At 35.6% G+C, this 16,455-nt stretch overlaps 1 long non-coding RNA gene across 1 annotated transcript; it reads right to left on the bottom strand.

The window, feature by feature from the left end:
• Positions 1 to 2,418: 2,418 nt before the first annotated feature.
• LOC128776492 (uncharacterized) lies at positions 2,419 to 12,347 on the bottom strand. The gene is made up of 3 exons (XR_008421557.1): positions 12,225 to 12,347; positions 4,626 to 4,795; positions 2,419 to 2,471 (listed from the first exon to the last, which is right to left on the bottom strand). It is a non-coding gene; the product is annotated as an uncharacterized LOC128776492 (long non-coding RNA).
• Positions 12,348 to 16,455: the final 4,108 nt, after the last annotated feature.

Genomic DNA, 16,455 nt, shown 5'->3' with positions numbered 1-16,455 from the left:
GTCTATGGGGAAGTAAGTCATATTCACATATCACTTAAGTTATCTGGCATGTACTAACGTAGAGCTATAAACAGTATTATGGACACTGGACCTAATCTCAGAGCTACAGAGGGATGCCTTCTGCCTCCCATGCATTTTTCTCTGCTGGGACATGGACGTGAACCCGGCATACAGATGGTCACTGAAAGGCAAGACTTGTTTCCTTAAAGAGAAATAATGTCAGATTTAGATTTTCTTTATCCCTGATTTCACTGTCACAGACCCCATCCCCATTAAGGAGATTTCCTCCAGAGGCCTGGTGTTCTTTCAAACCCTAGAACAAGGTGGAATTCTGGCTTCAAAGGATCACATCTAGCTGTGTCTGAGGGTTGGCTTAGCTCTCTGGGTGCTTGCTTGTTCCTTCTCTTGAGGCACTAGGACAAAAACACTAATACTCTCAAATCCACCATTGTTTATATTGCAAAAAAGATTAAATAACATTCAGTGTAATTGCAGTATAAAATTCAGTTTTACAATGTGCTCTAAGTCTATAAAACAGTCATCAGAATACAGTGCTCAAGATACTATTAAAGTAATGAGTTTTTAAAAACAAACATCAGAAGCTACATATGCAAATGATTGTCATTCCTTTTAAGATAGTTATGCTGGGCAGTTATAATCATTGCAATTATGCTATCATAGTTTTATATTAATTTCACAGAAAATCAATTTTACTTTTATAAATTTTTTCCTATTTTTTGATGCAATGTTATTTACTATGATTATCCAACTTATTTCTCTGACTTTAAGTGACTTTTATTTTTTTTTCTAAAAATAAAGACTAATCTTAACAGATATAGTGCTTAAACTTCATCTGAAGCTGGTTTTTCCACTGTTCTTCAGATAAAGATCAAAATCCTTTGTGTTATTAAGTGGATTGCATTATTATTATTATTATTATTTATTATTATTATTATTTTAAAGGGAGTAAGTCTTTTTTTATTTTAAAGTTTATTTATTTTGAGAGAGAGAGCATGAGCAGGGGAGGGGCAGAGAGAGAGGGAGAGAGAAAATTCCAAGCAGCTCCATGCTTAGCACAGAACCCAACACAGGGCTCAATCTCACGACCACGAGATCACGACGAGCCAGCATCAAGAGTCCGATGCTTAACTGACTGAGCCACCCAGACGCCCCTAAGTAGATTGTATTATTGTTACCAAATATTTGCTGTTCCTCCCATCCCACTGACATTTAGCTTAGCCGTGAAACTTGCTATGTCCCATGCAATGTGAGTAGAAGTGAATATGCCAGTTCCAGACAGATGATTTCAAAGCTATATGGTAGCTCACCAAGGTTCTTTTCCTTTCCCTTTTGAGGCTGGTATGTCCCAGTTAGGAGTTGTTCCTTTGATCCCAAATGAAGATGTGGTGCAGGGTCTCAATCACCTTCCTACGGATATGTGACATGAGCAGGAAATAACCTTTTATTGTTCTGAGTCATTAAAATTTGGGGGATATTTGTTATCACAGCCTAATGTAGCCCACTGCTGACTGAGATACAAGCATAGAAGGACTTGTATCATCTGCTGCCTTCATTCTTCCCAAGCACATCTTTCTTTACTCTTCCTCTCTTCACAATTCTGATCCAATCCATACATTCTGACCTTGTCTATATTCCTTGAAAATTCCAAATTCCTTCCTGTTTGAGGGCGTTTACACATGCTATTTATTCTGCTTGGAATCTGATTTTTTTTTTCCTGCATTCTACTGCTTTTCTTCTTCCTTCACATAGCAAATGTCTGCTTATGCTTTAGGTCTCAGGGAAGCTTTCTTTACTTTCTCCAGAAAAAAGTGTAAAAATAGTTATTATGTATTCCATACATTCAAAAACTGAGAGACATATAGAAAAAAGGACCCACATAGAATTTCTAGAATTGTAAGCTACAATGCCTGAAGTGAAAATATACCAAATAGCATCAACAATGGATTATCTGTTGCAGAGTAAGAGGTTACTGAACAAGACAGAAAATCAGCAAGGGTATAAAAGAATTAAGCAATACTATCAACCAACTTGACTTAATTCATAGAACACAGTACCCAATAACAGCAGAATATACATTCTTTTCAAATACAAACAGAACATTTACCAAGATAGACCATATTCTAGGCCATACAACAGGTTAACCAATTTATAATAATTCAAGTCATATAAAATGTGTACTCTAACACAGGAATTAAATTAAAAATCAAAATAGAAAAATTCTAGAAAATCCCCAAATATGTTGAAACTAAGTAACATATTTCTAAATAACCCATAGGTCAAAGAATAAATCAAAAAAGAAATAAGAAACTATTCTGAACTGAATGAACATGAAAACACAGCATATCAGATTTTGTGGAGTATTACTAAAGCAATACCCAGGGGGAAGTTTTAGTACCAAATACTTACATTGGAAAAGAAGAAATGCCTCAGATCAATGACTTCAGCATCCACTTTAAGAAATAAGGAAAAGAGGAGCAAATGAAAATCAAACTAAGCAAAAGGAAATAGTAAAGATCGGGGCGGCGGGGGTGGGGCGGAGTCAATGAAATAAGAAATAGAAAAACCATAGAGAAAATCAATAGAATCAAATAATGATTTTTTTGAGGTGACTAAAATTGGTATAAACCTCTAGCCAGAGTGATTAGGAAAAAGAGAGAGAAGACACAGGTCACAAATGTCAGGAATGAAGGAGGTAACATCACTACAATTTCTACAGACATTAAAAGCATAATAAAGGAATATAATGAACAACCTTATGCCAGTAAACTTGAAAAGTTAGAGGAAACGAACAAATTCTGGAAGGATAAAAATCAGAAAATCTCTCTCAAGAAGAAATATATAACCTAACTAGCTCTATTGCATATTGAAGACAGTGAGGTTTTAATTAATCTACCCACAAAGAAGGGTGCAGGTCCATGTGAGAACACTGATGAGTTCTACCAAATATTTACAGAAGAAAAAAAATATCAATTTTATATGACATCCTCAGAAAACTGAAGAGAAAGGAATAACTACCAATTCATTCTATGAGGTCAGCATTACTCTGATACCAAAACTACATATATACATCACAAGAAAAAACTATAGGCCAATATCCCTCATGAACATAGATATAAAAATTATTTAAAATTTTTAACAAATCAAATCCAACAGAATATAAAAACTATGACCATGGGGTTTATGCTAGGCACCTAAGGTTGACTTATACAAAAGCAAGTGATGTAATTCACCACATTAACTAAGAAAAAAATTAACTAAGAAACAAAACAAAATTATATGATGATTTAAATAGACATAGAAAAAGCATTTGACAAAATCCAACATTCATTCCTCCCAGCAAATGTGGAATAAAAGTGAACTTCCTGACCCTGATAAAGGTCATCTATGAAAAACATACAAGTAATATCATACTTAATGGTGAAAGACAGAATATTTTCCCAGTAAGATCAGGAATAAGAAAAAGATGGCCACTCTTGTCATTTCTATTCAACATTGTACTGGAGGTTCTTGCCAGTACAATTAGGCAGGGGGGAAAAAGGCATCCCTATGGGAAAGGAAGTAAAGCTTTTTGCAGCCAAAATGACCATATATATAAAACTCCAATGGAATTGACTAAAAAAGCTGCTAAAACTAGTAAGTGGGTTTAGCAATGTTAATGGATATGAGATCAATATACAGAAATCAATTATATTTCTATATAGTAGAGATAAAATATTGGAAATTAAAATTTCAAATATTTCTAATAGCATCAATCAATATGAAATACTTAAGGATAAATCTGAAAAACAATGCGAATAATTTATACACTGAAAAATACAAAACATTGCAGAGAGAAATTAAAGATCTAAATAAATAGTTACGTTCTTGTTCAGAGGTCAGAAAAGTTAACTTTATAAAAATGTCAATTCTTCCCCAAGAATTCCCAAAGATTCCCAAAGAATCTATCTATAGATTCAATGCAATCTTCACCAAAATACCAGCAGGTTTTTTTGGGTAAAAATTGACAAGCCGATTCTAAAATTTGTATGCAGTGTGAAAAACCAAGAATAGCCAAAGAAATCTTGAAAAAAAAAAATGTTGCAGGACTTGAAACTACCCGATTTCAAGACTTACGATAAAGCTACAGTAATTAAGGCACTGTGGTATTGACATAAGACTAACAAGTCAAACAAACATAACAGCATCCAGAAAGAGGCCCACACATATTTGAACAACTAATTTTCAATAGTGATGCCAAGACAATTCAGTGGAGAAAGTACTGCTTTCAACAAATGGTACTGGAACAACTGAATATCCATACGGAAAAAAAAATGAACTTCAATCCATAACTTGCACTATATACAAAAATTAACTCAACATGGATCATAAACCTAAATGTAACACCCAAAACTCTAAAACTTTTAGACAAAAACATAGAAGAAAAGTATTTGTCATCTTGGATTAAACAAGAGTTTCTAGATAGGACAATAAAAACACAATACATAAAACTTTAAAAATCAACAAATCTGACATTATTAAAATTGAAGTATTTATTCATCAAAAGATATATTAAGAGAATAAATGAGCAAGCCACCTAGTGGGTAAGATATTTATAAAGCACATACCTGAGGCACCTGGGTGGCTCAGTCGGTTGAGCATACGACTTTGGGTCAGGTCATGATCTCATGGGTTTGAGTTCAAGCCCTGCATTAGGCTCGCTGCTGTCAGCACAGAGCCAGCTTCAGATGCTCTGTCCTCCTCCTCTCTTTGTCCCTCCCCTGTTCATAAAATGACTCTGTCATAGAAATAAATAAAAACATTTTTAAAAAGCACATACTTGAAAATGATCTATATCCAGAATATATTTTTAAAAGCTCTAAAACTTCATCAAAAGAAAACACACAACTCAATTGAAAAACTGGTAAAATTTCTGAACAGATTCTTCACCAAAGAGGATATACAGGTAGTAAATAAATAAGCACATGAAAAAATGCTTTGACATCCCACTAACCATTAGAAAATGCAAACAAAGCCCACAAGACACCATACACACTTATTGGAATGGCTAAAACTAAAACAACTGACCCTAACAAGTACTGGCAAACATGCAGACCAAGTGGAATTCTCAAAAACTATTGGTGGAAATGCATAATAGCACAGCTACTTTGTAAACCAGCTTGGCAGTTTCTTATAAAATAAAAACACACTTAACAAATGACCCAACAATTCTACTCCTAGGTTTTTTCCAAAGGAAATGTAGACATACATTTATGCAAAGACCTATACACATTTTTATAGCAGCTTTATTTGCAATCATCAAAAAATGAAAATACCTAAATGTCCTTCAATGAATGAATTGTAAACAAATTGTGGTATATCCATAAAATAGACAACTACTCAGCAAGAAAAAGGAATTAACTATTGATATATGCAATAACAAGATAAGTCTCAAAATAATTACAATGGATTAAAGAAATTATGATGAGTTAAGGAAAAAATGTATATACTGTATGATTCCATTTATATAAAACTTGAAAAAACACAAACTACTCTACAGTGACATTTAGCAAATCACTGGCTTCTTGGAGGGTTCAGTAAAGAAGTCAGTGGGAGGAAAGGAAATAGACAAACTAAGCTCCATAAAGTAAAATTTCTATTTTTATTTTTTTATTTTTGTATTCCCAGTGCCTAGAATTGTGTTTAGCACAGAGTGTGTGTGTATAGATAGGTAGATATATAGATAGATATGTATTTTATTATTATATATAAATATTTAATATAAGTATAAAAATATATATAATAAAATTTTTGAGAGAATAAATATTCATGTACAGAAAAACATTCCTTGATTGGCATAATGATTAAGAGTATAGATTCTAAAATCAGATGCATGATTCTGGCCTGCAAGCTGTGCAAAACTGGGAGTGTAATTTGACCATAACATGCTTTTAAAAAAGCAATTATTAGGGAGGGAGAGGTGGGTGCGTGATGGGTATTGAGGAGGGCACCTGTTGGGATGAGCACTGGGTGTTGTATGGAAACCAATTTGACAACAAATTTCATAATAAAAAAATAAATAAAATAAAAAAGCAATTATTAAAAAGGAAAAAATATTACCCACCTCTCACAGGTAATTATGAGGATTAAGTATGATAATTCATTTTTAAGTGCCTGGCCCAGGGTGGTTCAACATAAGAAAATCAATCAATATAATACATCACAGTAATAGAAAGAAGGAAAAAACTATATGATCTCAATTCTCACAGAAAAAAGCATTTGACAAAATTCAATTCCCTTTCATGATAAAAACACTCATAAAACTAGGAATAGAAGAGAACTTGCTCAACATGATAAAGGCCATACATGAAAAACTCGTAGCATGATATTCAATGGTAAAAGACTGAAATATTTTCCCCTAAGTGTAGAAACAAGAAAAGGATGCCCTGTTTTACCACTGCTATTCAACATGAAATTAGAAGTCCTAGCCAAAGCAGTTAGGAAGGAAAAAAAAAAAAAAAAGACATCCAAATTGTAAAGAAAGAAGTAAAAATATTTCTATTGACAGATGACATAATCCTACATATAGAAAATACCAAAGAAGCCACAAAAAACTATGTGCACTAATAAATAGATTCAGCAAGGCTGCAGAGTACAAGATCAACATATAATCATTTGTCTTTCTATACACTGGGAATGATTAACTTGAAAAGAAAATTAAGAAAACAATTCCATTTATAATAGTATCCGAAAGAATAAAATACCTAGGAATAACTTTAACAAAGAGGTGAAAGTCTTACACATTGAAAACTACAAAGCACCACTGAAAGATATTAAGGAAGACTTAAATAAAAAGAAAGACAGCTCATGTTCATGAATTGAAACACTTAATATTATTAATATAAAAATCTACCCAAATTGATCTACAGACTCAAAGCAATCTCTATCAAAATCCCAACAGATTTTTGGGAGAGAAATGAAACGAATCCTCAAACTCGTATGGATTTGAAGGGGGCTCTGAATAGCCAAAACAATCTTGAAATAGAAAAAAATTAGAAAACTCCATGGTGATTATGGAGCCTGCTCAAGATTCTCTCTCTCTCTCTCTCTCTCTCTCTCTCTCTCTCTCTCTCTCTCTCTGTCTCTCTCTCTCTCTCTCCCTCTGCCCCTCTTCCCCACTCATGCTCTCTCCCTAAAAGTAATAATAATTAATAATAATAAAGCAAAACACAAAGCTACAGTCACTAAAACAAGGTGATATTGCATACAGACAAGCAGTTCAATAGAATAGAATTAAGAGCCCAGAAATAAACCCATATATCCAGGTCAAATTAATTTTTGACAAGGATAGTGAGACCATGCGATGGAGAAACAACAGTTTCATCTACAAATGGTACTAGGACAACCAGCTATCCACATGCAAACAAATCCTTACCTCACACTATATACAAAAATTAACTCACAATGAATCATTAACAAAAATGCAAGAGCTAAAACTACAAAACTATTAGAAGAGAAGATAGGAGTATATCTTTATTATTTTGGGTTTGACAATGGATTCTCAGATATGACACCAAAATTGTAAGTGAGCAATAAAAGAAAAAATAGTAAGCTGGACTTTGTCTAAATTAAAAATTTTTATGCATCAAAGGACATAAAGAAAGTGAAAAGACAATATACAGAACTGAGAAAATATCTGCAAATCATACAGCTGATAAGATTTAGTATCCAGAATATATTAAAAAACCTCTTACAACTCAATAATAAAAAAAGATAAAAACCTAATTAAAATTGGCAAGGGATTTAAACAGACATTTCTCCAGAGAATATATACAAATGGCCAACAAGCACATTAAAAGATTTTCAGCATCATAAGTCATTAGGGAAATGCAAATCAATATGACAAGAAACCACTCATACCCACAAGGGTGGTGATAACAAAAAAAAAAAAAAAAAAAAAAAAAAGAGAGAGAGAGAGAGAGAGAAAGAAAGAAAGAAAATAACTAGTGTTATCAAGGATATAGAAAAATTGGAACACTAACACATCACTGATAGGGATGTAAAATGTTCCAGGTGCTGTGGAAAGCAGTTGGGAATTTCTGGGCACTTGTTGGGATGAGCACTGGGTGTTGTATGTAAGTGATGAATCATAGGAATCTACTCTTGAAACCAAGAGCACACAGTATACACTGTGTGTTAGCTAACTTGACAATAAAATATATTACAATAAAAATAAATAAATAAATAAGTAAAATAATGTACTTTATAATTTAAAAAAAAGTTAAATGTAGAATTACCATATGATCCAATATGACCCAACAATTCTCTAAGGTATATACCCAAGAGAACTGAAAACAAGTACACAAACAAGCACAAATACATGCAAATTCATAATAGCACCATTTCCAATAGCCAAAACCTGGGAAAAACACAAAAGTCCATTAGCAGATGAATGAAAAAACAAATCATGGCATACGCATACAATGGAATACTATTTAGCCATAAAAAGGAATGAAGTGACTAATACATGCTACACCATGGATGAATCTCAAAACGTTATGCTAAGTGGAAGAAGCCAGATATGGAAGGCAGAATCCTACTGTATGATTCCATTTATGTGACAAATTCACAATTGGTAAGTCCATCAATAGGATGCAGACTTATCTGCCAGGAGCTGGGGCAGAAAAGAATTAGGAGTAACTGCTCAATGGTGCAGTTATCTTTTGAGGCAATGAAACAGTTTTGAACTGTTTTAGAACTAGACAGAGATGGTGGATAAACACAACGTTGTGAATACATTAAATGTCACTGAATTGTTTACTTTAAAACAGTTAATTTTATGTTACATGGATTTCACCTCACATTTTTAAAAAGTGTTTGACATAGTTCCTAACATGTTACAAGCACTAAAGAAACACTAACCATTAGAATTTTTTATTAAAGCCTTATTTATAATAACTGAAAATTAGAAGCAATATAAATATGGAACAAGAGGAATTTAAATTTAAAAAATTAAGGTACATCCATATGTTGAAATACTTTGCAGTCACTCAAAAACATATAAAGGATATTTAGTGATAATGGAAAATACTCAGTATGTTAAGTTCAATATTTATAACCAGAAAACCTCAGTAAGTATTATGTTTATTTATTTATTTTTTTAAATTTTTTTTAAAAACATTTATTTATTTTTGAGACAGAGAGAGACAGAGCATGAACGGGGGAGGGTCAGAGAGAGGGAGACACAGAATCTGAAACAGGCTCCAGGCTCTGAGCTGTCAGCACAGAGCCTGACGCGGGGCTCGAACCCACGGACCATGAGATCATAACCTGAGCCGAAGTCGGCTGCTTAACGACTGAGCCACCCAGGCGCCCAGTAAGTATTATGTTTAAAAGCTTGTTCACCATGCTTTCATTCATCTCAAGTTTGATTTTAACTTTCCAAAAAGCCGAAATAGTCAATTTCTCAAGCTGTAACACTCAAAATCCACAACAATTCAAGAATAAGTATACTTTTGTATCTTAGATTTAATTCAAGTCCAGAAGCCAAGACTTGGCATCTAATTTCCAGTTTGTACTTGAACTTGCTCTCAAGCTTTATTTCCTAGAATCCCCACTTCCTTTTAAGTACCACTCTATGTTCTGCCCACTCTCAACTGCAACCATTTCCTCTTTTTCTTCCCTACCAGAAATACCCCTTACTTCTCACTCCTGACCCTCTTATTTTATCCACTACACAGTGCTATTACTTCCTGGTGGGACCTTCTTTAATCCCAGCTGCAGGCTTTCCCTATATGTCCACAGCTCTCTAGAGATCATGCAGACTTCTCATTTTGTCCAGTGTTGTGATTATTCCTGCACACGTTTTATTTCCCCTGACAGGCCGGGGCTATGGCTCGCTCATATTTATAATGACTAAGGCATCTGGCAGAATGCTCTGCTCTGATCGTAGTAGGTATTCAACAAATGTTTATGAAATTGAATGGAATTTCTGGAACAGATGGGTAATGATTCAGATGTCAGGATATAATGCAAACTGTTTCCTGTAGCGCCTATGTTTAAACAGACAGTGCTCAGTTCTCTGCATTGTAAATGCTGCCACATGCCTATTCCATATAACATTCATCAACACTAAACTATAATGTCACAAAGACACGGAATGGGCCAACTGGGGATGATTTATACAATTTACAGACAGATCACCATTAGCATTTACCACTTTTCACTTCAAATCACCATCAAGATCCCCTTTCTTCTTTAGTGCACATACATACAGAGGGCTCTTTTCACTGTCACATAATCTGACCACCAGACTACTAGACACAATCAAGTTACCTTCCTTTGTATGGAATATAGAGGCTGCAATCCACAAATTCAATATTAGTAACGCTCCTTGGTTTGCTTTATTGACTTTTCAGATTGACATTTGAATAATGAAAGGTCTCATTAGAGACTAGAAAGCTGTATTTTTTTTCTCGTATGTTAAATCTGTACAGAGCTAGATTAAGGGCAGACCATTGGGGCAGGTTTGCTGGGGTGCCAAAACAGTACTGTTATCAGTAGGTGCCTGTTAACTCGTGTTTCAGGTGAGTCTCGCTTGTCTTATTCCCTCTGAACCAGATAGCACCCTGTAGGTGAATCAATAATAGAAATAATAATAAATAGAATAATAGTAGTAGAGGCAGTAATAATGCAGTAGAAGTTATAATACTCCTCCTCAGCTGACCTACTTCTGTGCAAGTTGCATGTGTACCTACAGGAGACACCACCAGCCCCGATGCCAGCATGTTGACAATAGATTCATATAGGCAACTGTGGTCAGCAGATTTCTGATGCCAAATAGTATCTCACTTAATGCTGTTTACTGGAGATGAGGTATCTATTTCAACATCTGAAGTGAAAAACGTTCTTTAACTTTATTTATTTTTGAGAGAGAGAGCACACCAGGGAGGGGCAGAAAGAGAGGAAAATGAATGTCCCAAGCAGGCTCGGAGCTGTCAGCGCAGAACTAGTCAGAAGGTTTGATCCCACAGACCTGAGGTGAGATCATGACCTTAGCTGAAATCAAGAGTGGGACGCTTAACTGGCTGAGCCACCCAGGCACCCCTAAAGTGAAAAACTTTTAATATGCTTCCCAAGACATTCTTTGATTCCAAAGCTAGCAAAAGAAAACTGAAAAAAATTTTATTGGCAAGAGAACCAGAAAAAAATGTTTAAACATAATTTGAACTAGACTTTTTACCTATAATCATGTGACCGCTACACTTAGTGAGCATGAGGGACCAATGCTACAAAGAGGCAGGGGTTCTAGGGAGCAAGGGTGTGGGCTCTCAAGGCAGACTGGTATAAATCAAATCCCATTTCTACCACTTGGTAAAAACTGTGTGTCTTTTGGCATTTTACAAAACCTGGATCTCAACTTCACCATTTGGAAATTGGGGATAATAATGGTACCTACCACACTGAACTGTTGTGAGCATGAAATGAGACAAATCATATAAGGAATCAGTACTCAGCAAATCATAAGAACTCAGAACATATTAGCCTCTTATTATATTTGATTATGAACTGAAAAATTATGAAAGATAGCTCCAAATAAATTAAAATGTTATGATCTGTATATTTAGTATAGCTTTTTCTTTTATGATAGAAAAGCAGTTTCTTTCTGCTCCACTAAATAAGTGTTAACCATATATTTAAAGGATTTAATTTTTTTAATGTTTATTTATTTTTGAGAGACAGAGACAGAGCATGAGCAGCAGAGGGGGAGAGAGAGAGAGGGAGACATAGAACTCACAGCAGGCTCCGGGCTCTGCACTGTCAGCACAGAGCCTGACACGGAGTTCGAACCCACGAACTGTGAGATCATGACCTGAGCCAAAGTAGGACGTTTCACCGACTGAGTCACCCAGGAACCCCAGAATTTAAAATTTTTTAAAGGCACCAAATTGGTACCTTTCCTGAGGTACACACAGTGCCTTAGTCTAACCCTGAATGTATACAATACAGCCCCCTGAAAAATAAATAAATATTAAAGGAAATTAAAGAAAGTAACTTGCCGAACAAAACAGCAATTCTGAACAATTTTGTATATTAAGTCAACATGACCTCCAACTTACTAAATCTCCAGCAGGCCATGCCATTTCATCTGCTGGAAATGACTAACCCCTAACAAAACAGGTCCTGTTCCACATTGTAGATACATTATTTTTCACTTCAATTCTTACCTGTTTATGACAGTGACTCTTTTTAAACCAAGGATCCCAGGCCCAGGCCCAGGCAATCCAGAAATCCAGCTCTTTGTTTGTTGTAGATCTCTTAAAGTGCTTTCTAAGACAACTCTCATGAGACCTGCACAGAAGAGGATACAAATTAGACTGTATAATTTCATTCCTAAATGTGTGCCTATGTCATTGTGGAGATGATTCATGGGTGCCCAGGTTTGTTTTAAAAGCCTGGGGGAGCAGAGGGTAAGGTGAAAGGACACTTCCAACACTGCCTGACTATGTGATCTTGGACCAATAACAACTGCTCAGTTTTCTCACCTGTCAAACCTGGATAACAATTTTAACTTACATATTTAGCATGAGGTTTAACTAAAATAATGTATATGAAATGTTTTTGAAACTGTTAAACTCATGAGTGTTAGTTACTCCCAGGGAGAGCATAGCTCTCTGACCATTTTCTCTCTCACCCTCCAACAGCCACATCCACACATCCACACAAACTAGCTCCAAACTTTCTCTCAAGGCTATGAATCTTTCACCAGCACCCACATGACTTGATCTTCTGCCACCTTTAAAGGAGTTAGAATCCAAGACGGATGCATAAGAAGATGAGTTCATCCCCAGTTATCCTGGTCAAGATTTCTAGTATAAAAACAAATCTACCTCTTGGGTGTTTTGTTTGGATGATTTTAAAAAGGACTTATTGTAACTATCAACACTCTTCCTTTCCAGGGTACCACCCCAGAGAACAAATAATAAATGGGATCCAAAGTATTTATTTTATTTACCCCATAATCTCCTCAGGAGAACTCTGTGGAAAAGCAGGAGACATGGCTTCAGACCTGAAGTCATATTGGGGCTTCCTACTTCCTCGCCCACTGAATGAAAGACCCTTAGGCCCGTGGAGCAGGTGTAATTTGTCTTATGACTCAGGCACAATGGCTGCCAGCCTATTGCATGAGGAACACACAGAGGTATTCTGTGTTTTCCACACAGGTTAAGACAACATAGGAGAACCCAATTTTCCCGTGATGAAGGCACACATGCATCTTTGTGTATTTTCCCAGAAAGGAATGGATATGGGTTATGGCTGGCTGCCATATCTTCATTCTCCTCCCTGACACTCTATGAGGTGGGGCCCTGGCAGGATAAATGCTGGGACCATGGTTATAATCTGTGGCCATGGGACAGAGAAGCCCAGTAGGTTATCAATGCTTTATCACATATAATCACAGGAAAACTAAGGCTTTGAGAGTCTGTCTTTAAACACTCTTGACTGAATATAAGTATTTGAAAACAAAATCTTTTCAGTTTTAAACCTAAATTTCAAATATTTCCACTTTGGATGAAAGGTACTATATTAGTCAGGGTTCTCCAAAAAAAAAAAAAAAAAAAAAACCAAACCTAGATCCAATTAGAGATTTTGGCAATTTCTAGCAATTCCCAAGATTGGCAGGGTGAGTTGGCAGGCTAGAGACCCAAGAAAGTCAGTGATTTAGTTCCAGTCTGAATCTGAAGGCCTGAAAACCAAGAGAGCCAGTGGTGTGGATCCAGTCCAAAGGCTAGTGTGCTTGAGAACCAGAACAAGCCGATGTCCCAGTTCAAAGACCACCAGACATGAAGAATTTTCTCTCACTCCAGGGAGGGTCAGCCTTATTGTTCTATTCAGACCCTCAACTGACTGATTGCTCAGTCTACCAATTCAAATGTTAATCTCATCCAGTAACACTCTCACAGACACTTCCAGAATAACATTTGATGAAATGTCAGTCAACCTAACATATAAAATTAACTATCATAGATAATAATTAATATTTACAACTTAAATTTCTTATATAAGAGCCTTAAGTATTATGGCTCTATGAGCCTTACAAGTTTCTTACTTTTCATAATTTCTTATCACAAAATTGAGGAGAAACCACATGACTACCTACTTCTTAAGTTATTAAATGATCAAAGTAACTTTTCTCTTATTTTAATTATAGAAGTTTTTACATGTGCACTGTCTTACTTTTCTACTCGGCTAACACTCTTTCCTTCAAAGAATACCTCTCACAGGAGCTGATGACTGAGTATTTGAACTTTTTTTTAATACTTTCTGCTCTGGATAATATTTCAGTGGGAGACCTGCAGGTACAGCAAGTTACTGCCCAAAAGCCTCATCAAAATTCTGAATACAATAAACTATTTTCAATGGGCTCTCAAGAGGTGATAATTAGCTTTCATTAAACATAATAAATATTAATGCAAGCCAGAAACAAAGTTCAGACAGAATTGTACTATACACATTAATAATGCAAAGGTTCAGTCTTTGGACTATGTGGAGCTCCCTGAGAATGATGGCTGGTCTAAGACAACACTGAAGATCTCTGGTTTATACAAAGAAAATTCCCTTTTCATGTGCCAGCACTAAAGACTGACTTTTCCTGAGTTTTGAATTCAAAAGTAATGAAGGCATGTTCCATGTACATATTTTGTTAAGTTTTTCTTTAAGCTCTGTGTCATATTTAAAAAAGAAAAAAAAATTACATCACAACATCAGGGATTTGTATTAAACAATATCAGTGTCTAGGGACTTTAATAGCAATGTACAAGAATGCATTGAGCTAAGGAGGGATGGATATCAGCATTGACGATCATTCTCAGCAAACCTCATGTTAAAGCTTAATTTAAAAACTATCTAACTCACAATTAGTTATCACTGTACCAGGATGGTACATCCTAAGTGTTGATGAGGATGTGGAGGGACTGAAACTCCCCCAAGAAGACACTGTTTTTTCATTTGTTTGGTTTTTCGGTTTGTTTTTAATATAATTTATTGTCAAATTGGCTAACATACAGTGTGTAAAGTGTGCTCTTGGTTTTTGGGGTAGATCCCCGTGGTCCATCGCTTACATACAACACCCAGTGCTCATCCCAACAAGTGCCCTCCTCAATGCCCATCACCTATTTTCCCCTCTCCCCCACTTCCCATCCACCCTCAATTTCTTCTCTGTATTTAAGAATCTCTTATGGTTTGCCTCCCTCCCTCTCTGTAACTAGTTCTTCCCCTTCCTTTCCCCCAGGGTCTTCTGTTAAGTTTCTCAAGACCCACATGAGTGAAAACATGGTATCTGTCTTTCTCTGACTGACTTATTTCACTCAGCATAAGACCTTCCAGTTCCATCCATGTTGCTACAGATGGCAAGATTTCATTCTTTCTCACTGCCAAGTAGTATTCCATTGTATATATAAACCACATCTTCTTTATCCATTCATCAGTTGATGGGCATTTAGGCTCTTTCCATAATTTGGCTATTGTTGAAAGTGCTTTATAAACATTGGGATACATATGCCCCTGTGAATCAGCACTACTGTATCCTTTGGATAAATTCCTAGTAGTGCTATTGCTGGGTCACAGGGTAGATCTATTTTTAATTTTTTGAGGAGCCTCCACACTGTTTTCCAGAGTGGCTGCACCAGTTTGCATTCCCACCAACAGTACAAGAGGGTTCCCATTTCTCTACATCCTTGCCAGCATCTGTAGCTTCCTGAGTTGTTCATTTTATCCACTCTGGCTGGTGTGAGGTGGTATCTCAGTGTGGTTTTGATTTGTATTTCCCTGATGATGCATGAGTTGAGCATCTTTTCATGTGTCTTTTGGCCATCTGAATGTCTTCTTTGGAAAGTGTCTATTCATGTCTTCTACTCATTTCTTCGCTGGATTATTTGTTTAAGGAAAGGCTGAACCCAGGAGCCTTGTTCTCTCCAGAATGGAAAGTCAGAGTGGGGGCTGGTCACCATTAGTTTGCCTTGATTCAGACTGTTAGTAACTAATTGGAAAGTCCCTCACACCCCATCTATCTGAGGAGAGATAACTTAAGCTTTCAGGTTGTAAGCATGATTACTCAACAGAGGAGCATGACATTTCTAATAATGTGCTCTGTTTACTTAAGTGCTATAATCTAAAAATGGATTCCGCGTTGAGAATTTATGTTGAAACATTTTTTTTTAAATCCAGTGGGAACTTTCAACAAATGATACTAGATATCTGTTTGGGAAAAAGTGAACTCTGATGCTTACTTCAAACAATACATGAAAATGAATTCAAGATGCATCGTACACCTAAATGTGATAAGTAAAACAACCAAACTTGCAGAAGAAAACATTGGAAAATACAATAATGACTCTGAGGTAGGCAGAGGTTTTTCAAACAAGACATAAAAAGCAAAAATCAAAAGAAAAAAATAGT

The sequence above is a fragment of the Panthera pardus genome, unplaced genomic scaffold (genome assembly GCF_024362965.1).
Source record: "Panthera pardus isolate Hobbes unplaced genomic scaffold, ASM2436296v1 HiC_scaffold_1, whole genome shotgun sequence".
Lineage (NCBI taxonomy): Eukaryota > Metazoa > Chordata > Mammalia > Carnivora > Felidae > Panthera > Panthera pardus.
Note: the sequence above shows the minus strand (reverse complement) of the source record. Positions and strands in the feature narration are given on the sequence as shown.